This window comes from Scyliorhinus canicula, chromosome 5, assembly GCF_902713615.1.
Source record: "Scyliorhinus canicula chromosome 5, sScyCan1.1, whole genome shotgun sequence".
NCBI lineage: Eukaryota > Metazoa > Chordata > Chondrichthyes > Carcharhiniformes > Scyliorhinidae > Scyliorhinus > Scyliorhinus canicula.
Window position 1 is genome coordinate 56,333,655 of NC_052150.1, and position 22,582 is coordinate 56,356,236.

Below are 22,582 nucleotides of genomic sequence, written 5' to 3' on the forward strand. Positions count from 1 at the left end.
AGGTAAGCATCTTCATAACAACAATTGTGGCCGCCCCCTTTAGCCGGCATACATATTTTACATTCCCCAAAATGAGGCACATGTTTATAGGCATTTATTTATAGTTTGGATTTGGGCCTTAGCTTGCCATCAAACCCCCATAACGAACCCGTAACCCCCCCCCCCCCGGCTACCTTTCCCCGATTCCCGTCCATTTTCCCCTGATTCTTGGCCACCCGACTATTCTTCCTCTTGTTCGTTGGCCACAAACAGGTCCCGGAACAATTGCATGAATGGCTCCCACGTTCTATGGAAGCCGTCGTCTGACCCTCGGATGGCGAATTTGATTTGAAATGAAAATGAAATGAAAATCGCTTATTGTCACGAGTAGACTTCAACGAAGTTACTGTGAAAAGCCCCTAGTCGCCACATTCCGGCGCCTGTCCGGGGAGGCTGGTACGGGAATCGAACCGTGCTGCTGGCCTGCTTGGTCTGCTTTAAAAGCCAGCGATTTAGCCGAGTGAGCTAAACCAGCCCCTGTTTTTTCTCCATTTGGAGAGATTCCGAGAGGTCGGACAGCCAGTCTGCAGCTCTGGGCGGTGCTGCTGACCGCCAGCCAAACAGGATTCTACGGCGGGCGATCAGGGAGGCAAAGGCAAGGGCGTCAGCCCTCCTCCCCAGGAATAGATCTGGCTGGTCTGAAACCCCGAAGACCGCCACTATCGGGCATGGCTCCACCCTCACCCCCACCACTTTGGACATAGCCTCGAAGAAGGCTGTCCAGTAATCCACAAGTCTGGGGCAAGACCAGAACATGTGGGCGTGGTTGGCCGGGCCTCTTGGGCACCGTTCACATCTGACCTTCACCTCCGGGAAGTACCTGCTCATACGGTTTCTCGTTAAGTTGGCTCTATGTATCACTTTTAGTTGCGTCAGGCTGAGCCTTGCGCACGTGGAGGTGGAGTTGACCCTATGCAGTGCTTCGCTCCAGAGTCCCCACCCTATCTCCATCCCCAGGTCGTCCTCCCATTTCATTCTTGTTGCGTCCAGTACGGTGTCGTCCCTTTCTACCAGTCGGTCATACATGTCGCTACAGTTCCCTTTCTCTAGGATACTTGCGTCCAGTAGGTCTTCCAGTAGTGTCTGTCGTGGGGGTTGTGGGTACGTCCTTGTCTCCTTTCGTAGGAAGTTTTTGAGCTGCAGGTACCGTAGCTCGTTCCCCCCAGCTAGCTGAAATTTCTCTGTCAGTTCGTCCAGTGTTGCGATCCTGTCGTCCGTGTATAGGTCCCTGACTGTCAGTGTCCCCCCGTCCTGCCTCCACCTTTTGAAGGTGGCGTCAGTCAGTGCTGGTGTGAACCTATGGTTGTTGCAGATTGGAGCCTTGTCCGACATTTTGGTCAGGCCAAATTGCTGCCGCAGTTGGTTCCAGGATTGGAGGGTGGCTGTCACCACTGGGCTGCTGGAGTGTTTTTTGGGTGGGGATGCGAATGCTGCCGTGGCGAGGGCCCGGAGGGAGGTTCCCATGCAGGAGGCCTCCTCCGCACGCACCCACTCGGCTTCTGGCTCCTGGACCCATCCCCTTACTCGCTCGAGTGTTGCCGCCCAGTGGTAGAATTGTAGATTCGGGAGGGCTAGCCCCCCCCCCCCCCTGGATTTTGTTTTTTGTAGGACCTTCTTTAGGATCCTAGTATTTTTACTCCCCCCCCATACGAACGCCATGATAAGTTTGTCCAGCGCTTTGAAAAAGGCCTTGGGGATGTAGATCGGAATGGATCTAAACAGGAAGAGGAACGTTCATTTTGATCGTCTGGACTCTCCCTGCGAGGGAGAGTGGGAGTGTGTTCCATCTTTGCAGGTCCTTTTTAACTTCCTCCGTCAGGCTGGTGAGGTTCCATTTGTGGATCCCTTTCCAGTCATGGGCTATTTGGATCCCCAGGTAACGGAATTTGTGTCGGGCTTGTTTGAACGGCAGCCCCTTTAGTGCTGCCCCCCCCCCCCCCCCCCCCCCCCTTGCTGGTGTACTGGGAAGATCTCGCTTTTGCTCATGTTGAGTTTGTAGCCCGAGAAGGCTCCAAACTCTTTCAGGAGCGCGATGATTCCGTCCATGCTGCTTTGTGGGTCCGAGATATACAGGAGCAGATCATCAGCATAGAGTGAAACTCTGTGCTCTCTACCTCCCCTTCGGATCCCCCTCCAATTTTTTGCTGCCCTGAGCGCGATTTCTAGCGGTTCGATTGCTAGTGCGAACAGCAGCGGGGACAGTGGGCATCCTTGTCTGGTGCCCCTGTGCAGCTGGAAGTATTGGGAGTTGGTATTGTTGGTCCGTACACTCGCCATGGGAGCATTGTATAGGAGCTTTACCCAAGTGGTGAACCCTGTTCCAAGCCCGAACCGCTCCAGTACCTCTATTTCCATTCGACTCTGTCGAAGGCCTTTTCTGCGTCCAGGGAGACGATCCCTCTTGTGTTCTCTCCCCGGAGGGGGTCATTATCACGTTCAGCAGGCACCTGATGTTCGCGGTAAGCTGTCTACCTTTGACGAAGCCCATCTGGTCCTCTGTGACCACCTCAGGTACACAGTCTTCTAGCCTTTTGGCTAGGATTTTGGCCAGGATTTTGGCGTCTGCGTTCAGCAGAGATATGGGTCTGTATGACCCACATTCCGTTGGGTCTTTGTCTTTCTTAGGTATCAGCGAGATTGAGGCCTGTGCTAATCTGGGTGGCAGTGTGCCCCTAGCTAGCGAGTCTGTGAACATCTCCCGCAGGTGCGGGGCCAGCGCTGTCGCAAATTTTTTGTAGAAGTCCGCCGGGAATCCGTCCGGTCCCGGCGCCTTCCCCGTCTGCATGGAGCTAATGCTGTCCATGATCTCTCCCAGTGCTAGTGGTGCTTCCAGATCCCGTTTTCTGTCCTCTCCCACGACTGGTATGTCCAGTCCATCAAGAAACCGGTTCATCCCAGCCTTCCCCGTTGGGGGCTCTGAGGTGTACAGCTCTTGGTAGAAGGCCTTGAAGGTTTCGTTAATCCTCTCTGGTTCTGTTTCCCACGTGCCCCTGGTACCTCTGATTTGCGCAATTTCTCTGCTGGCTGCCTGCTTTCTCAGCTGGTGTGCCAACAGGCGGCTGGCTTTGTCTCCGTGTTCGTACAGGGCCCCGCGTGCCTGGCGGAGTTGGTGTACTGCTTTCCTGGTGGAGAGCAGGTCAAAGTTCCTTTGTAATTCTTTTCTCTCCGCCAGGAGCTCTACGGTCGGGGCCTCGGAGTATTTACGGTCTACCTCCAGTATGGAGTCGACCAGCTTCTGCCTAGCCACCCTTTCCTCCCTATCTCTTTGCGCTTTGAAGGCAATGATTTCCCCTCTTAGTACGGCTTTAAGCGCTTCCCAGAATGTGGAGGATGAGACCTCCCCGTTTTGGTTGTTCTCCGTGTACTCCGCTATGGCCCGCGCTATCCTATCGCTGAAGGCCTTGTCAGCTAGTAAGGCACCGTCCAACCTCCATGTGGGGCGCTGGGCCCTTCCCGTCTCGAGCCGCACGTCCATGTAGTGTGGGGCGTGGTCTGATGTCACAATTGCGGAGTATTCCACCTTGTCTATCCCTGGAAGCACCGTTTTCCCAACCACAAAGAAGTCAATTCTGGTGTACACGTTGTGTTCTGGGGAGAAGAAGGAGAATTCTTTCTCCCCCGGGTGGGCGAATCTTCAGGGGTCCACTGCTCCCATCTGCTCCATAAAGTGACTGAGTTCCCTTGCCATGCTTGAGGTTTACCCCGTTTTGGGGTTTGATCTGTCCGTCTTTGGATCCTGCACACAGTTGAAGTCCCCCCCCATGATTAGTCGATGCCTCGCTATGTCCAGGATTTCTGCCATGGTCTTTTGGATGAAGCTCGTGTCGTCCCAGTTGGGCGCGTACATGTTGACTAGAACTACCGGCGTCCCATCCAGGGCCCCACTGACCATGACATACCGCCCCCCTGGGTCTGTAACCGTCTTTGTCGCCCTAAACCTTGTCCTCTTGCCGATCAGGATCGCCACCCCCCTGGCGCTTGTCCCATAACAGGAATGGTAGGTTTGTCCCACCCAGCCCTTTCTTACCCGCAGTTGGTCCTGCTCCCTCAGGTGCGTCTCTTGGAGGAAGACTATGTCGGCCCTCATGTTTCTGAGGTGGGTGAGGACTCTAGATCGCTTCACTGGGCCGTTATGTCCCCTTACGTTCCAGGTGATTATCCTGGTGGGGGGCTTCTGCCCCCTTGCTCCTGTGGGATTAACCATATTTGTCCGGTGGACGCGCCCCTGCCCTCTGGGGTTTCCCTTTGTTAGGGGGCCGTCCAGGATGGCCACTATCACTGCTCTCCCCATGCGGTCGGGTCTCTGCGCTCCGGGGTTTCCCCTTGTCCCGGGGGCACCCGCCATGGCCGTCCACTGTGTGTCCGCCACACGGGTAGTCCCCTGCACTCCGGGGGCCCCCTTCGCCCACAGACCGTACTGGGTGGGTGCTTGCAGCGGTTCCCTGTTTCGAGCCCTTGGTTGTGGCACTTTGTGGCCCTGTTCCTTTTCTGGCCTCTTTTGTCCCTTTGTCCCTGCATTTCCCCTCCCCGGTCTCTCGCTCCCTGTGTGCACCCCCCCCCCCCCCCCCCCCCCCGCTCTCTCCCTTTTCTCCCCTCCCCTGTATACCCCTCCTTTGCCCCTTCATCCCCTATTCCTGTCCCCATTTGCTCTCCCGACTTTGATGGGTGATCGCCCCCCCTCCCCTGCCTGGCCCTTCCCCCCTGTTGGGGGTGCGCTGCGGCCCTGCTTTGTTGCGTGCCCCCGTCGCTAGCTTTCCTGCTAGTACAGTGGCTCCCCTCTCGGAGGTTGCTGTCCCGCTTCTCCTCTGCCTGGCCTCTACGGTTTTCTGCCCGCTCCTCCTCCACCTTACCCTGCGCCCCTCTCGCCTGCTCTCCCTTCTCCAATACTCCCGTTCCCTCGTGCTGGGGCCTGGCCTCCCACCTGGAGCGGTCCCTTGGGCAGTGGGTTGTTTTTTGTTCTGGGTGTTCCTGCCGTTGGGGAGGGGGCTGGCTTTGCCTCGCCCCTCCCCACCCCCCCGTCGGCGTGTCGTTTCTCCTTGCCATGGGCCCCTCGTCCCTACCTCCCCTGGCGTTTTTCCAGCCCGTGCTCCTCAACGAACCTATTCGCCTCAGCAGGGGCTGTAAAGAAATATTCCTTGTTTTGGTTTGTGACCCAGAGTTTTGCTGGGTACAGCATACCAAAACGCACTTTGCTCTTGTAGCGAGCTGCTTTCGCTCTGTTGAACTCAGCCCGTCTCTTAGTTATGTCCGCTCCAAGATCCTCGTAGACTCGGATGGTGTGCCCGTCCCATTTGCTGGCTCTATTTTCCTTGGCCCAGCGCAGGATTGTCTCCCTATCCCGGTTTCGGTGCAGTTTGGCTATGACTGCTCTCGGTTGTTCCCCTGCCTTGGGCTTCGGGCACAGCGACCGATGAGCTCTGTCCATTTCCGGTGGGGTGGGAAAAGTGTCCCTCCCCACTAAGTTGCCCAGCATCGCAGCCACGTATGCTGTGGGGTTTCTGCCCTCGATCCCCTCTGGCAGGCCCACTATCCTAACATTTTGCCTTCTTGAGCTGTTTTCCTGGTCGTCTACCCTGCCCTTCAGGCTCCCCGGTGTTGCACCCAGTCTCGCCACTTCCCTCTCCAGAGCCGTGACCCGGTCGCTCATGTCGGTCGCTGCTTTCTCCAGCTCTTTAATGGTTGCCTCATGGGCTTCCAGTTTCTCCCCTTGGGCTTCCAGTTTCTCCCCTTGGGCATCCAATCTGGTCAGAGCCTGCTGCACCCCTGACATGGCCCTGGCCACTGCTGCCTGTACTGCGGCCTCTGCGTCCGCTTTCAACTCTGCCTTGATTGCCTGCAGCTGCTCCCTCACCACCTCGGCAAAGGCTGCTTTCCAATTCCAGCCCCCCTCTAGCCCCAGGGGAGAGGGTACCAGTCTGTCCAGCTCTTTTTGATGCTGCGATACATCCGTCCCGCTGCCCGCTGCTTCGTGTGCTGATTCGTCCGCCTGAGCTGGCTTGCCCTTTGTCCCATCTGCTTCTGGTGCCCCCTTTCCCTTGGCTCCCTTCTGGCATTTTTTTCTCCCCCTTCCCTTTCAACTTTTCTTCTCCCCTTGTTTTTCTTTTCCCCCCTTTTCCGCACCCTATTTTTATTTTATTTATTATTATTATTATTATTTTTTTTTTTAATTTATTTCCCCCTCCCCTCTCCTCCCTTCTTTCCTTTACCCCTTTATTTTATTTATTTATTTCTTAATTATTTTCTCTCCTCCTCCCCGCTTTTATGCAACTCCTCTCAGGTGGACTTACTTTTGCTGGGAGCGAGTGTAAAAAGAGAGAAAATAGTATATATACCCCTCCCTCTCTCTTTAACAGTTTTCTTTTGGGTTTAAAAAAAAAGAAATAAAAGTCCTTTTTTGTTTTCTCTCCCCCTTCCTCTCTCCTCACTCACCCAGGAGAGAGAGAGAGAAAGGCTTTTGCCCAGTCCCTTTGTTCTTGCCACGTGGTGGTCGCTGCCGTTTGGGGGGGGGTTGGGCCGGTCCCCGCTGCCGCACTTCGCACCCCGCGTCCTCCTGGTCGCTGCCGCCAGCTGGGCCCCCCTTCGGTCCCTGCCGCACCGCTCCTGGCCTGCGTTTGGGGGGGGCGGAGGGGCTTGGTGGGGTGGGGGGGGGGGTTGGTGGGTGGGCTTGCCGCTGCCGCACCGCTCCTGGCCTGCGTTGGGGGAGGGGGGTGGGTGGTTGGACCTGTCGCTGCCGCTGCCGCACCGATTCTGCCGCCGCTGAGCCCCTCTGCTGCCGCCGCTGCCGCCAAGCCCCTCTGTCGCCACCGCCGCCAAGCCCCTCTGCTGCCGCCAAGCCCCCTGTCGCCGCCGTCGCTGCCGCCAAGCCCCCTGTCGCCGCCGTCGCTGCCGCCAAGCCCCTCTGTCGCCGCCGTCGCTGCCGCCAAGCCCCTCTGTCGCCACCGCCGCCAAGCCCCTCTGCTGCCGCCAAGCCCCCTGTCGCCGCCGTCGCTGCCGCCAAGCCCCCTGTCGCCGCCGCCGCTGCCGCCAAGCCCCTCTGTCGCCGCCGCCGCCAAGCCCCTCTGTCGCCGCCGAGGACCCTCCGCCGACAGGCCTGCCGGGGGGGGGGGCGGGTCCCTTCCCTGTTCTCTGCCGCTTGCGGGAGCCCCTCTCCCTGCGACCGCTTCGCTCGCCGACCGGAAGTCGAATCCATCCAAATCTTTAATGAAAATCACAAACAGCAGAGGACCCAGAACTGATCCCTGCGGTACGCCACTGATAACTGGGCTCCAGGCAGAATATTTGCCATCCACCACCACTCTCTGACTTCTATCAGTTAGCCAGTTCGTTATCCAACTGGCCAAATTTCCCACTATCCCATGCCTCCTTACTTTCTGCACAAGCCTACCATGGGGAACCTTATCAAATGCCTTACTAAAATCCATGTGCACGACATCCACTGCTTTACCTTCATCCACATGCTTGGTCACCTTCTCAAAGAAGTCAATAAGACTTGTAAGGCAAGACCTACCCCTCACAAATCCGTGCTGACTATCCCTAATCAAGCAGTGCCTTTCCAGATGCTCAGAAATCCTATCCCTCAGTACCCTTTACATTACTTTGCCTACCACCAAAGTAAGACTAACTGGCCTTTAATTCCCAGGGTTATCCCTATTCACTTTTTTGAACAGGGGCACGACATTCACCACTCTCCAATCCCCTGGTACCACCCCCGTTGACAGTGAGGACGAAAAGATCATTGGCAACAGCTCTGCAATTTCATTTCTAGCTTCCCATAGAATCCTTGGATATATCCCGTCAGGCCTGGGGGATGTCTATCCTCACATTTTTCAAAACACCAACACATCTTCCTTCCTAACAAGTATCTCCTCGAGCTTACTAGTTTGTTTCACACTGTCCTCTCCAACAATATGGCCCCTCTCGTTTGTAAATACTGAAGAAAAGTACTCGTTCAAGACCTCTCCTATCTCTTCAGACTCAATACACAATCTCCCGCTACTGTCCTTGATCGGACCTACCGTCGCTCTAGTCATTCTCATATTTTCCAACTTCAACGTATGGCACATACATGACATTGAATGATACTGTTGATGGTACCTCTTCAACGCCAACACCGTATCAGCTACAAGATGCCATCCAACATCACCATCACAAACATCGAAAAAAGAAGGGACTGCAAATCAGACAGCGAAGTGATTTGACCACTTCTTGAATCTGGCTATCCCATGGTTCTTGTATCTTGGCTAGCCTGATCACTGTCTAAGAAGATGTAGTTGTGTTCCCTTGTGAAGTGTGCGTCCACCACCTCCTTGATATGGTTATGTGCGGAGGCTTACGAGATGCCACATGGACCCCTGAATCGAGTTCATCACATAAAAGTTGAGGGGGCTGTGATTTCCAATGCTATGGGCAATGGAAACCCTCAAAGTTCTCGTGGCACCAGCTCTGCAGAAGGGTGCGTATGTGTCTCACCAAATCCATTGACAGGTAAAGTCTTCTGCGACACTGGTTCTCGCTCATCTGCAGGAAGATAGGCTGTTGCCTTGCACCCTGGGTAGTGAAAGGCTCCTCTGAGCAACTGTTCTTTGTGGTCCTCCTGTAGCTCCATCTCGCTGCCATCCCCTCACCCTTGCTGCTACTTCCCTTGCCTTTGCCGGCACCATTCTTGCCCTCGTTACTACCCCCTGAGGTGAGTATGCCCTGAGGCCTCTGCATTCACCACCCAGGGCCCTTGCCAGTTCATCCTGAGTTCCTTACTAGTACCCCCGAGGCCTTTGGTAGCATCCCCCAGGCTCTGCAGGCACTGCCCAAGTTCCTTGCCGGTTCCTCGAGTCCCTTAGCCAAAGGCACCTGCAGGCATCCCTTGAGTCCCTTGCTGGTGTCCCCCGAGCCCTCTGCCGGTGCCCTCTCTACTCTCTGAAGAAGCGGTGCCACACAGCGAGCTGTGCGCTTTTCTCCAAACTCCCCTTGGAGGTGAGATTGCCAGGTTCCCATCTTTTGAAAGCAGTCACTGTCATGATGTCATGGCGCTATGGGTGGAATTCTGGACATGGGGAGATAATTGTTGCTAGGAGGCCTGATAATGTTATGTTAATTTATTGAAATGAGGTTCTCGATGTTGCATGGCGGGAAATCTGTAAAGACACTGGCAGGGGAAGGGAAGATTTTGGCGAGACTTTGCGCTGATGTCAAATGCGGTTTGGGCCTCTCCTGAGATTTTCCGTTCCCGTCGCCCACTCCCGGCTGATAAGAACAGAAGTGGAAAGTCCCAGCCTATGTTTCCCAATATCTGCAAGCCTCCTCCAGTGATAACAGTTTCTATCTAATTTCTACCCTTTCCCCCTGCGAGTCACTGCCACGAAGGACATCAATCTCCAAGTGTTTTGGGTTCTCTTGGAGGACATTGTGGACATATGCAGTCGCTTGTTCTTTTTCTGGAAGACAAAGGGTGGGGTTTTCGGCTCTTCCCAATGACGGAATCTTCCTGTCTCATGCAGCTTCCTACAACTGCTGGTAACTAGAACAAAGAACAAAGAAAAGTAAAGCATAGGAACAGGCTCTATGACCCTCCAAGCCTGCGTTGACCATGCTGCCCGTTTAAACTAAAACCTTCTACACTTCCGGGATTCATATCCCTCTATTCCCATCCTATTCATGTATTTGTCAAAAGGCCTCTGAAACGCCACTATCATACCTGATTCCACCACCTACTCCAGCAGCGAGTTCCAGGTACCCACTACCCTCTGTGGAAAAAACTTCCCTCGCACATCTCTTCTAAACTTTGCCAATCGCACCTTAAACTTATGTCCCCTAGTAATTGACTCTTCCACTCTGGGAAAACGCTTCTGGCTATCCCCTTTGGCCATGTCCCTCATAATTTTGGAGGCTTCTATCAGGACGCTCCTCAACCTCCATCGTTCCAGGGAGAACAAACCAAGTTTAACCAACCTCTCCACATAGCTAATGTCCTCCATACCAGGCAACATCCTGGTTAATCTCTTCTGTACTCTCTCCAAAGCTGCCACATCCTCCTGGTAGTATGGTGACCAAATTTGAACACCATATTCCAAGTGTGCCCGAACTAAGGTTCTGTACAGCTGCAGCATGTCTTTCCAATTTTTAATCTCAATGTCCCGACCAATAAAGGCAAGCATGCCTTCACTCATCAAAGTGCTGTGATCTCCACGATGACTTGACTGCAAAGTTTGTGAAACCTATTCAATGAAACACTGATTCAAGAGAGGAGATTTTGGGGTGCGAGCAACTGCCACGCTTGTTTCAGCATGAGATTGCTCCGTTGTAGGCACAGTTTCAGCAGAAGAAGATAAGATTACATCATCTTCAATCTCTATTCTGGATCTGGACAAAATTCCTGTATAAGACTGCTCAGCTGTAGAAAGCTCTGCAGTCCTGGCCTCCACATCTGCGCTGAAAGATGATTAGAGTGTAATGCATGACTTGCTGATGAGATTCAAATGTAGGCTGTAGTTTACTTTCACACTAATGAATAGGTTCTACATTTTCTCTCATAGTTTGATCCAACTTGAAATCAAACATTTCACAAAATCACAATAATGTTCCAGCGTAGAAGGAGGCCATTTGGCCCATTGTCCGCTCCTTCTCCCTGGGTAGTCAGCCAATGATTTTTAATGCACCTCATTGATGGGTTCAGTAGGATAAGTCTACAAATTCAGCTCTTCAGCAGCTTCTTCGTCTTCAAAACAAAGGAATTTGTTCATCTGGAATGGCAGTGGAGTCAAAGAGTGTAACAAAATTTAGAACCTAATTCTCCAATGGATCACCTGCTTCTGCAATGGCTGCCTTCTCATCAACTTTGTCAGGAATGAGCCAATCAAGGTCTAGAAGCTCCTCGAGCGGATGGTCACTGTCTTTCTCAGTGCCTTCTTTTCCATGCCTTCCAACCCATTTTTGAAAAGAATTGAGAGATCTGCAATCTCCTCCTGTAGTCCAATGGATAGTGCTTCTATAATAAAGAATAAGTCACTGAGTAATGACTGGGCTTCTCATGCAGCTGCTGAATCGAAGTCTGCTGGTCCTTTGACCAACTTTGGAAATTCCTCTTTGAATGATACTTCGCTGCCCACTGCTGTGACCTTGTTGAGCTTCGGTACAAGACTTTTTATGGCTCCGACATCAACGGGCATTATCGGGGCAGGGCAGGAAATTTTCGAGAGCAGTCTCCAAATATAAGTATTCATTGTTTTTGTTCAGGTTGGGGCCTATCTTTTTAGTGGGAAGGGCATTGTCAACTCCATGAGAGCACTTGCCAACCATGATGTAGTTTCTGATGGCCACCATCCCAGGTTTCATTGCAACGCAGGGTTTGAGTGTTCTAGTTGTCATGAGAATGTCCCTTTAAGAAATATGTGGCTGCTCATGTTACTGCAGTGATGTCAGAGTGTGGGTGGAGCTGAGCTCTGGCTCGGCTTTTTAGTTTCACTTTGACAAAAGCTTGGGTGTGTCTGTGTTTTTTTGGTTTTGTTTCAGTGTTGGAGCTGAAGCCAGACAAAGCAGGTGTACTGTAGTTTTCTCTGCACTGATAAGACTATCACTTGATTATTTCAAGAGTAATTTTCAGCCAGACATGGAAAGAACATTTAAAACATCTGATGGAGTTATTCGATCGACTTCAGGAGGCGGGTTTGGTGATAAACCTAGCCAAAAGTGAATTTGGAAAAGCCCAAGTCACTTTCCTTGGCCATACAATCGGACAGGGTCGAATGGTCCTTGGGATGTGAAAACAAATGTTATTGGGGTGTTTCCAATACTCTCGACACAAAGGGAAATAATGTGATTTCTTGGCATGAGTGGATTTGATCGATCATATGTGCCAAAGTTTTGTAGCATGGTTGCTCCACTGATGGACTTGCTGAAGACACGTCGAAAATTTCAATGGACAGTGGAGTTTCAACAGGCACTTGACTGCCTGAAAGCTGTGATAACCAATGCTCCTGTGTTGGAGAATTACAAGGGACTCTGTGATCAGATTGAACTAAAGTATCTGACTTTGAAGAGACATGCCGAGGGGGAGAGAAATGGATGGATCGTGCAGAGACCTTCTTGTCCAAAGAGACTATCAATCGTGAAGGATTCCAGTTGCAGAAAGAAGAACAAAAATGGACTAAATTATTCTACCTGTTTGCGTGTGTTGATTTTTGAAACAAAAAAGTGTATTTACTGTGTGCATTTCTTAAAGGATAGTGAGAAGGTGAAAAATGAAACCATCTTGAAGTTGATGGTTTATTTTTTTTTCTTGGGGGGGGGGAGGTGTCATGAGAATGTCACTTTAAGAAATGTTTGGCTGCTCATGTTACTGCAGTGATGTCAGAGTGTGGGTGGAGCTGAGCTTTGGCTCTGCTTTTTAGTTTCACTTTGAGAAAAGCTTGGGTGTCTGTGTTTTTTTGATTTCATTTCAGTGTTGGAGCTGAAGCCAGACAAAGCAGGTGCACTGCTGTTCTCTCTGCCCTGATAAGACTATCAATTGATCATTTGGTGAATTCAGAATTATAAATGTTCTCAGTAGTGAATTTAAACCTAATGTGCTTCTCTTAAAAGGTGTTTCTTTTGTCTTTTGGATGTTGTTTGAGAATTTTTTTAAGGATTACTTAGTGTTGTATTCTTTGCAGGTTGTATTTGAATTAATGGTTGCTGAGATGTTCACTGTATGTTTTAAAAAGTTTAACTTGAGTTCACATTGTATTGCTTTAAAAAAATACTTTTTGATTTCTGCTGTACCACACCTGCAGAGTGGACCGGAATTCTCCGCCACCCGGGAATCGGCGGGGCGGGAATCGCGCCCTGCCGGTCGGCGGGCCCCCTGCAGCGATTCGCCGGCCCGTGATGGGCCGAAGTCACGTCACTATCAGGCCTCCCCCGCCGACGTGGTCTAAACCACCTCTGTGCACTGGGAGCAGGCAACGCGAGCGGGCCCCGGGGTCCTTAGGGGCTGACGCTCCGGCGCATGCGCGGACTCATGCCGACCGGCGAAGGCCTTTCGGCCAGCCCCGACGCCGGTCGGCGTGGCGCCAAAGGCGATTGCCGCCAGTCGGAGGAGCGGGAGCCACTCCGACACGGGCATAGCTCCTAAAGGTGCGGAGAATTCCGCACCTTTCGGGAGGCCCGACACCGGAGTGGTTGGCACCACTCCGCTACGCCGGGACCCCCACCCCACCGGGTAGGGGAGAATACCGCCCTCTGCTGCAACAGATGGCAAAGTTATTTGAGGCCCAGGTCAGGGCTGTGACGGTGAATCGGCAGAGCATAGATTTACTGATTGCCCTCATGATGATGACATTGCTGCTCTCATCACTGCTACTCTGCCAGTGCCCTGCTGTTGCTCGTCAGCCAGCCAACCCAATCCCACCAAGATAATGCAGTTTGAAGCTAGGCAATTTAGGTACAGAGCTACTCAATGCTGTTTGCAACGTAACATATAGTCTTGCCAAGAAAGTCAGTCAAAGGCATCAAGGTAATGCAGAAGGATGATGAGCTGAGTATTGGATGGTTTGTTGGCTAAAGTTGGTTTGAATCATATTGTGGTAGTTTTTATTTCAGAATTGTGACCAAGATTATACGGTGATCATTCTTAACAGACAAGTACTGTTTGGGATTGCTGTACAATTGCAAATTGAGATTGTTTTCATAGGAACCATAGTTGAAGGAGGCAATCATGGACAGTTCGCTTAGAACATGGATGTGCCGGCTTCCACCTCCCTTCCTTGACCTCCTCCTGCTACTCCTGATTTGTTCCTGGTGGCAAGGTTGTAGGCCATACAGCAGATCACCATGAGTTGGGATGTATGCTCCTGTGTGGTACTGCAGGGCTCCTCGCACGCCAACTGCACAACCAATGAGTGGTAAGTTCAGTGGCTGCAGTGCATCTCAGCTTTGAGCAAATCCCCAAGCATGCAGTCATTGGCATCCTACACCATACGGAAATCTATTATCTAACAAAGCAGCATGCTAACTGTGCCTCTTGTTTCTGTTCAGAGAAAATAGAACAAGCTCCCCCTTCCTGGCATAAACAGTGTCTATTGTGTTTCTCATGTTGCAGTGAATGCAAACTTGGAAATATTACAATTTTGCTTGCTCCAGCTTGGAAGGATGTCAGCGTGTTGACATTCAAGACCACATTCGCTTTCACAGCCAATGATAGTTGGGTTTACCCTGCTCTGTGGCTACAGATCTGTGACAAAGTTCTGTGAACGCCTCTTTGTATATCACAGGTGACGCGCCCTTCTTCTTGCTTAGGTTGACGAAAGCAAAGCAGTCCCTTCAGATGCTAGGTGGATATGGCCTCATGCCGAGGCCCCTCCTCCCTCTCTTTCAACTCCTGTGTGAGCAGGTTGCCTGTTTATTTGCTGCCTCTGCTCCATCTCCATCTCATGCAGAACACCAAGCAGGATTGTAACTTTAGCAACTCTGACTGTGAGCAATTGGTCTGAACAGAATCCTTGCAGTTACAACCAAAGCCTTCTTCAAATTCAGCACAACTCCTTCTCAGTTTTAACCCGCTCTTCAAACCACAAATTCAAATAGACCCTGCAGAAATTAATTAGTAACTAACCTGTAAAATGCATGTTCATGAGTGAGAAAGGAAGTAGTACACGGAGAGGCGCAACTGTGGTCTGCCGGACCAGACACTGGCCGGGCTGGCTGGAGTGGGGGGGGCGGCCCTGCCAGGGCCAGGAAAGGGGGAAGAATGACGGGGAAACAGGTCGAGTGGCTGGGGTGACCCCCTCCAGTCACATACCGCCATTTCCACGGCTTGCAAAGCAGCCATCTTGCTGTACATCTCACTGACCATCTTGGCCTCTGGTTTTGCAGAGTGACACCGGCCATATGGGATCCCCCACGCACACACCCAACCCTCCCCACCAGGCCGCCACCTGCCGATGGCCTTCCCAGGGCAACACCCACTGTAGCCCTTACGGGGGCGTTGGGCATACCGCCAGCAAGCGAAATGTCAGCCGATGGTACCCCTGCCATCTGGGGCAGGCACCAGGGCCAGAGGCCTCCATGGTGCCGGGCACCGATGAGGCCAGGGTGTGGATATGGGGGGGGGGGGGGGGGACATGCAGGCGCAGAGTCCGTAGTGCCAACTGGGGCCACCATGTAGCCCGGTGGACCTGGCTGGTCATGGGGGTACTTACCATGTTAAAATGTAAGTCATTCACCCCCTGCAAACAATGGATATTGGACCTCAACCAGCAATGGTGACCTTCCTGCCAGTCGCCGCAGCACTGGGGGATGCCCTGCAGCTGTGCGAGCTGGAGCTCCTCAAGGAGGCTTCCTTCTCTCCTCACAGGCCCCGTTCTCTCCTCACAGGCCCCACTCTCTCCTCCTCGCAGGCCCCATTCTCCTCTCCTCACAGGGCCCTCTTTCCCATCCTCACAGGGCCCGCTCTGCCCTCCTCGCAGGCCCCGCTCTCCCCTCCTCGCAGGCCCCGCTTTCCCCTGCTCACGTTCCCTGCTCCCCCCATCTCACAGGCCCTGCTCTTCCATCCTTGCAGGCCCTGCTCCCCCCATCTCACAGGGCCCGCTCTCCCATCCTCACAGGCCCCGCTCTCCCCTCCTCGCAGGCCCTGCTCCCCCCATCTCACAGGCCCTGCTCTTCCCTCCTTGCAGGCCCAAATAGAGCCAATATGCTGGACTGGTGTGGATCCCTGGGAGGTTTCCGCAAAAGCTCTGACTTAGAATGTCATCCCTCCTCACATCTGGAATTGATTCTTTAACCAATAATGTTACATCCCCTCACCTTTTCTACTCCCTCTCTATCCTCCCTGAAAACTCTATATTTAGGTTTGTTGAGCTGACATTTTTGTCCCTTTAATCTCAAGAATCTGATGTCCTCCCCCTACAGCATCTTTCCAGCCACACTTTTAAATGAAATGAAAATCACTTATTGTCACGAGTAGGCTTCAATGAAGTTACTGTGAAAAGCCCCTAGTCGCCACATTCCGGCGCCTGTCCGGGGAGGCTGGTACGGGAACCACTGAATGGGTAACCATTCAGTGCTCCTAATTCTGCACTCATTTGCACGTGGGATTGGGAGTTATCCTGAGATTACTGCTTTGGAGCTCCTGCTTTTCAATCTCCTTCCTAGCTCACTAAAATCTGCATTCAGGACCTCATCCCCTTTCCTACTTGAGTTTGGCACCAACCTGGATGACAACCTCTGACTGAACTCCGCCCACCATGCTCCGCCCAGAAGAATGGTCTGCAGTTGCTCCATAACATCCTTGGAACCTGGCATCAGGGAGGCAATATACCATCCTGGAGACACATCTACACCAACAGAAATGCCTGTCTGTTCCCCTAGCTAACAAATGCCTTATCACTACTACACTTCTTCTTCCTCCCGTCCTATACAGCGGGAATGTCTGTGTTGGCACAAATGTGGTTCTGACTGTATTCCTCCGAGGTACCAGCACCCTCACAAGTATCCAAAATGGGAAAACAATTGACAAGTCGGACACCAGGGGACTCCTGCATCACCTGCCTAGTTCTCTTGGATTGCCTCGAGGCCTCACATCCTCATTCTGCCTCCATACTCCTAGCCTGTGGTGCGTCCACCTCTCTGAATGTGTTGCCCCCTAACTCTTAACTTCATGGATGTGCCACAGTGTCCTCAGCCACCGTCCAAGCTCTGAAACCCGAAGCTCAAATTTCTGAAGATGATGACACTCCTTGCGTATGTGGTCATCTAGTACACTGGAAACAACCATGACTTTCCACACTTTACAGGACATGGATTCAACACAACCAAGCTCTCCTGCCATGGTTTCAATTTGCTTTTCTTATTTGAACCTCATTTTATTTTGGTTTATTTATTTTACATGGTCTTGACTTAACTTCCCTATTGGTTGTGTTTCTTATGTAAACCTAAGTAGCTATACTGTTTTTAAAAAAAAGCAGTTTTTCTAATTTAAAGACCCTCCCTCACAGCAATATCTCACCAACCAATGAATTTGTTTATCCTGTGATTTTATAATAATCCACAGGAGGCAGGAATCCAGTCACCACACCAATATTTATTGCCAATAACTATATACAAGAGCAGCTCCAACAGTGCTGCTAGCAGTCCAGTCAGCTTAAGACTGGCTCACAAAGCCTACACAGGTGCTTATATGGGCCCCCTCAATGAGCTATCATTGAGAGAGCTCATACTTCAATTGGCCAACTAATAATGCTAATTGGAGGTCATTACACCCCCCCCCCCCCCCCCCCCCCCCCCCGGGCGGGGTGTACCTTATAGGTGCCCGTCTTTTTCTTGACGACCTCCTTGGAAGTTGTTCTTCCTCCTCCTCGGGGAGAGATGTCGCGGCGGCCTCGTCGAACGTGTCCATCTCTGACTCTGATGACTGGATCTGGAGAAATTGCTCGGGGCTGGGGTGTTGGTATCTTTTCCGTCTGGGCTATCCCAGCTTGAGGCGGTCCTGCTTCGCCTGCCTCCAGGTGTGGTTCCGCTGCCCTTATTTGGTCTAGGTGTTTCTTCAGCACCTTACCTCCTATCAAAACTTCATAGGATATGGGCCCTGTTTGGGACTTTGACCCACGTTGGTCCATTCCCATAATTCTTGACCCAAACCGGTGCCCCCACCTGGAAATGTCTCTGCTGCCGACTATTATCATGCCCCCTGCTTTGGGCCTCCTGTTGTTTCTCCAATTTCCCCATTAAATTTGGGAAAAGGAGACTCAGCCTCGTTCGCAGCCGCCTTCCCATTAACAGTTCAGCTGCCGATATGCCCGTTGTTGAATGCGGTGTAGTCCTGTAATCAAACAGCCAGCGGGAGAGCTTTGTGTCCATTGACGCTGCCGGCTGCTTCTTGAGTCCCGCTTTTAGTGTCTGGACCGCTCTCTCTGCCAGGCCATTGGACACTGGATGGTAAGGGGGCGTTTTGATGTGGCGGACTCCGTTTTCTTTTAGGAATTTTCCAAATTCCCCATTTGTGAATGCCGTTCCGTTGTCCGACACCAATACCTCCGGAAGTCCATGTGTTGCAAACGAGGCCCTGAGCTTTTTGATTGTCGATGCTGTGCTTGCCGTGTTTACCCGGTGGACGTCCAACCATTTGGAGTGGGCGTCCACTATCACCAAAAACATTGAGCCCATGAAAGGGCCGGCGTGGTCAATATGCAGGCGGGTCCACGGTCTGTCTGGCCATTCCCACGGGTGGAATGGGGCAGCTGGTGGCACTCTTTGCCCCTGTTGGCACTCCTGGCACCGACGTACCAAGGCTGCTATGTCTGTGTCTAATCCTGGCCACCAAACGTAGCTTCGAGCTAGCATCTTCATTTTAGACACCCCTGGGTGTCCGTGATGTAACTCGGTTAAGATTACCCGACGGCCCTGAGCTGGGACTATTACCCGGGGTCCCCATAATAAGATACCGCCTTCAACGGTTATTTGGTCCATTCTGCTCCAGTATGGGTGCATCTGGGGCTCCCCTGGTCTTTCCAGTGCCCCGTTAGCAGTAAATGCTTCATCTTAGCAAAAACTGGGTCTTTTTGCATTCACAACCGAATATGTTGTGCGTCCGCTGGTAGGGTGTCCAAAAAATTTAAAGTCATTACTGTCTCCTCTACTTTCGGTATTAACGGCGGAGTGTCCGGTCTGTGCTCCAGAACTTATCTATACGCCGCCAGTAGCAACGTCCAGCGTTGGATTCTAGCTGATGCGATCGGGGGTATTGACTTGTCTTCTTTTAATAACCCTAATAACGGCTTATGGTCCGTCACTATGGTGAATTTCCGCCCGTACAGATACTGGTGAAATTGTTTTTACTGCAAATATCACCGCCAGTCCTTCCTTCTTGATTTGGGCGTACTTCCTCCCAGCCATCGCCAAGGTCCTCGAAGCATAGGCTACTGGCCGTTCTTCACAAATCCTTCCTCTATGGGCTAAAACGGCTCCTACCCCGAAAGACGATGCATCACAAGTGACCACCAACTCCTTCCTTGGGTCATAATGCTCTAGGACATTTTCGGATGACAGCTGTTCCTTAATGTCCCTAAATGCTCGGTTTTGGCGGGCGGACCATTTCCATTCTTGCCCCTTTTTTAGTAGCTGGTGGAGGGGTTCTAGGATGGACGCCCTATTTTCAATAAATTTGCCATAATAGGTTACCAACCCTAGAAATGATCGTAGCTCCTGGACCGTGGTGGGAGCTGGGGCTTCTTTTATTGCCCTTACTCTGTCTTCCAATGGGTCTAAGCCCGACTCGTCTACTTTATATCCCAGGTACGTCACTTGTGGGGCCAGAAAAACACATTTTTCTCTTTTAAGCCGTACGCCTGCCTTTGCGAAACGCCTGAGCACTTCCTCCAGGTTCCTTAAGTGTTCCCTGTTCGTCCTACCCGTGATTAAGACATCATCCAAATAAATCGCCACCTGCGGTAGTCCCTGCAGAATATTTTCCATCGTACGCTGGAATATAGCGCAGGCTGATGACACTCCGTAAGGTAGCCTAGTATAACGAAAAAGGCCCTTCAGGGTGTTGATCGCAGCGAATTTCTGGGAGTCCTTGTCCAGTTTTAACTGCAGGTAGGCGTGGCTCATGTCCAGTTTCGTGAACAAAAGCCCACCTGCCAATTAGGCATATAGATCATCTATTTTCGGGATCGGGTATTTGTCCAGCAGTGCGTATTTGTTTACCGTCTGTTTGAAATCTCACCAGAGACGTATCGAACCGTCTGGCTTCAAAATTGGTACCACTGCCGCTGCCCATTCCGAGAACTGTACTGGTCTGATAATGCCATCGCGACGTAACCTTTCTATTTCGACCTCTACTTTCTTCCTTAACGGGAAAGGTACTGCCCTGGCCTTACAAAATTTCGGAAGGGCTTCTGGGTCCACGTGCAAAGTTGCTTTGGCGCCTATGATTTCTCCCAAACCTTATTTGAAGACCTCCGGGTATTTTTGGAGTACTCCACTCAACAGCAGACACTAGGCAGCAGGGTAGCATGGTGGTTAGCATAAATGCTTCACAGCTCCAGGGTCCCAGGTTCGATTCCCGGCTGGGTCACTGTCTGTGTGCGTGGGTTTCCTCCGGGTGCTCCGGTTTCCTCCCACAGTCCAAAGATGTGCGGGTTAGGTGGATTGGCCATGCTAAATTGCCTGTAGTGTCCTAATAAAAGTAAGGTTAAGGGGGGGGTTGTTGGGTTACGGGTATAGGGTGGATACGTAGGTTTGATATGTAGGGTTATCATGGCTCGGCACAACATTGAGGGCCGAAGGACCTGTTCTGTGCTGTACTGTTCTATCTATCTATGTAACTGCCCGCTTCCACTCTGGAAAATTTTCATCCAATCTAATTTTAGGTCTTTCAGCCAGTTCCGTCCAATTAAGCTCGGTCCGAAGCCTTCTACTATCGTCAACGGTAATCTTAGCAATTGTTTTTCATATTCCACGGGTACATGAGTCGTGCCTAGAACTTCCAGGTGTTCTCCCGTGTAGGTTTTAAGTTTCGTCAATGTTTTTGTTAGGGTTAGTGGCTGGAGTCCACCTTTGAATTTTTAAAATGCTGCCACTCCCATTACTGATACGGCCGCACCCGTGTCTATTTCCATTATTGTAGGCCGACCGTTCACCCGTGGGGTAATCTTAATAGAACATAGAACATAGAACGATACAGCGCAGTACAGGCCCTTCGGCCCTCGATGTTGCACCGACATGGAAAAAAACTAAAGGCCATCTAACCTACACTATGCCATTATCATCCATATGCTTATCCAATAAATTTTTAAATGCCCTCAATGTTGGCGAGTTCACTACTGTTGCAGGTAGGGCATTCCACGGCCTCACCACTCTTTGCGTAAAAAACCCACCTCTGACCTCTGTCCTATATCTATTACCCCTCAATTTAAGGCTATGTCCCCTCGTGCTAGCCACCTCCATCCGCGGGAGAAGGCTCTCGCTGTCCACCCTATCTAACCCTCTGATCATTTTGTATGCCTCTATTAAGTCACCTCTTAACCTTCTTCTCTCTAACGAAAACAACCTCAAGTCCATCAGCCTTTCCTCATAAGATTTTCCCTCCATACCAGGCAACATCCTGGTAAATCTCCTCTGCACCCGTTCCAAGGCTTCCACGTCCTTCCTATAATGAGGCGACCAGAACTGTACGCAATACTCCAAATGCGGCCGTACTAGAGTTTTGTACAACTGCAACATGACCTCATGGCTCCGGAACTCAATCCCTCTACCAATAAAGGCCAACACACCATAGGCCTTCTTCACAACCCTATCAACCTGGGTGGCAACTTTCAGGGATCTATGTACATGGACACCGAGATCCCTCTGCTCATCCACACTACCAAGAATTTTACCATTAGCCAAATATTCCGCATTCCTGTTATTCTTTCCAAAGTGAATCACCTCACACTTCTCCACATTAAACTCATTTGCCACCTCTCAGCCCAGCTCTGCAGCTTATCTATGTCCCTCTGTAACCTGCAACATCCTTCCGCACTGTCTACAACTCCACCGGCTTTAGTGTCGTCTGCAAATTTACTCACCCATCCTTCTGCGCCCTCCTCTAGGTCATTTATAAAAATGACAAACAGCAACGGCCCCAGAACAGATCCTTGTGGTACGCGACTCGTAACTGAACTCCATTCTGAACATTTCCCTTCAACTACCACTCTCTGTCTTCTTTCAACTAGCCAATTTCTGATCAACATCTCTAAATCACCCTCAATCCCCAGCCTCCGTATTTTCTGCAATAGCTGACCGTGGGGAACCTTATCAAACGCTTTACTGAAATCCATATACACCACATCAACTGCTCTACCCTCGTCTACCTGTTCAGTCACCTTCTCAAAGAACTCGATAAGGTTTGTGAGGCATGACCTACCCTTCACAAAACCATGTTGACTATCCCTAATCATATTATTCCTATCTAGATGATTATAAATCGTATCTTTTATAATCCTCTCCAAGACTTTACCCACCACAGACGTTAGGCTCACCGGCCTATAGTTACCGGGGTTATCTCTACTCACCTTCTTGAACAAAGGGACCACATTTGCTATCCTCCAGTCCTCTGGCACTATTCCTGTAGCCAATGATGACCTAAAAATCAAAGCCAAAGGCTCAGCAATCTCTTCGCTGGCTTCCCAGAGAATCCTAGGATAAATCCCATCCGGCCCCGGGGACTTATCTATTTTCACCTTGTCCAGAATTGCCAACACTTCTTCCCTACGCACCTCAATGCTATCTATTCTAATAGCCTGGGTCTCAGCATTCTCCTCCACAATATTATATTTTTCTTGAGTGAATACTGACGAAAAGTATTCATTTAGTATTTCGCTTATCTCCTCAGCCTCCACACACAACTTCCCACCACTGTCCTTGACTGGCCCTACTCTTACCCTAGTCATTCTTTTATTCCTGACATACCTATAGAAAGCTTTTGGGTTTTCCTTGATCCTACCTGCCAAAGACTTCTCATGTCCCCTCCTTGCTCGTCTCAGCTCTCTCTTTAGATCCTTCCTTGCTTCCTTGTAACTAATAAACGCCCCAA

General features: G+C 51.3%; 1 long non-coding RNA gene across 1 annotated transcript in view; it reads left to right on the top strand.

The window, feature by feature from the left end:
* Positions 1-13,113, top strand: part of LOC119966003 — a 24,314-nt gene extending 11,201 nt beyond the window's left edge. The window contains exon 3 of the long non-coding RNA XR_005460657.1: positions 13,103-13,113. This is a non-coding gene — a long non-coding RNA (uncharacterized LOC119966003). The remainder of the gene's footprint in view (positions 1-13,102) is intronic.
* The last annotated feature ends 9,469 nt before the right edge of the window (positions 13,114-22,582 follow it).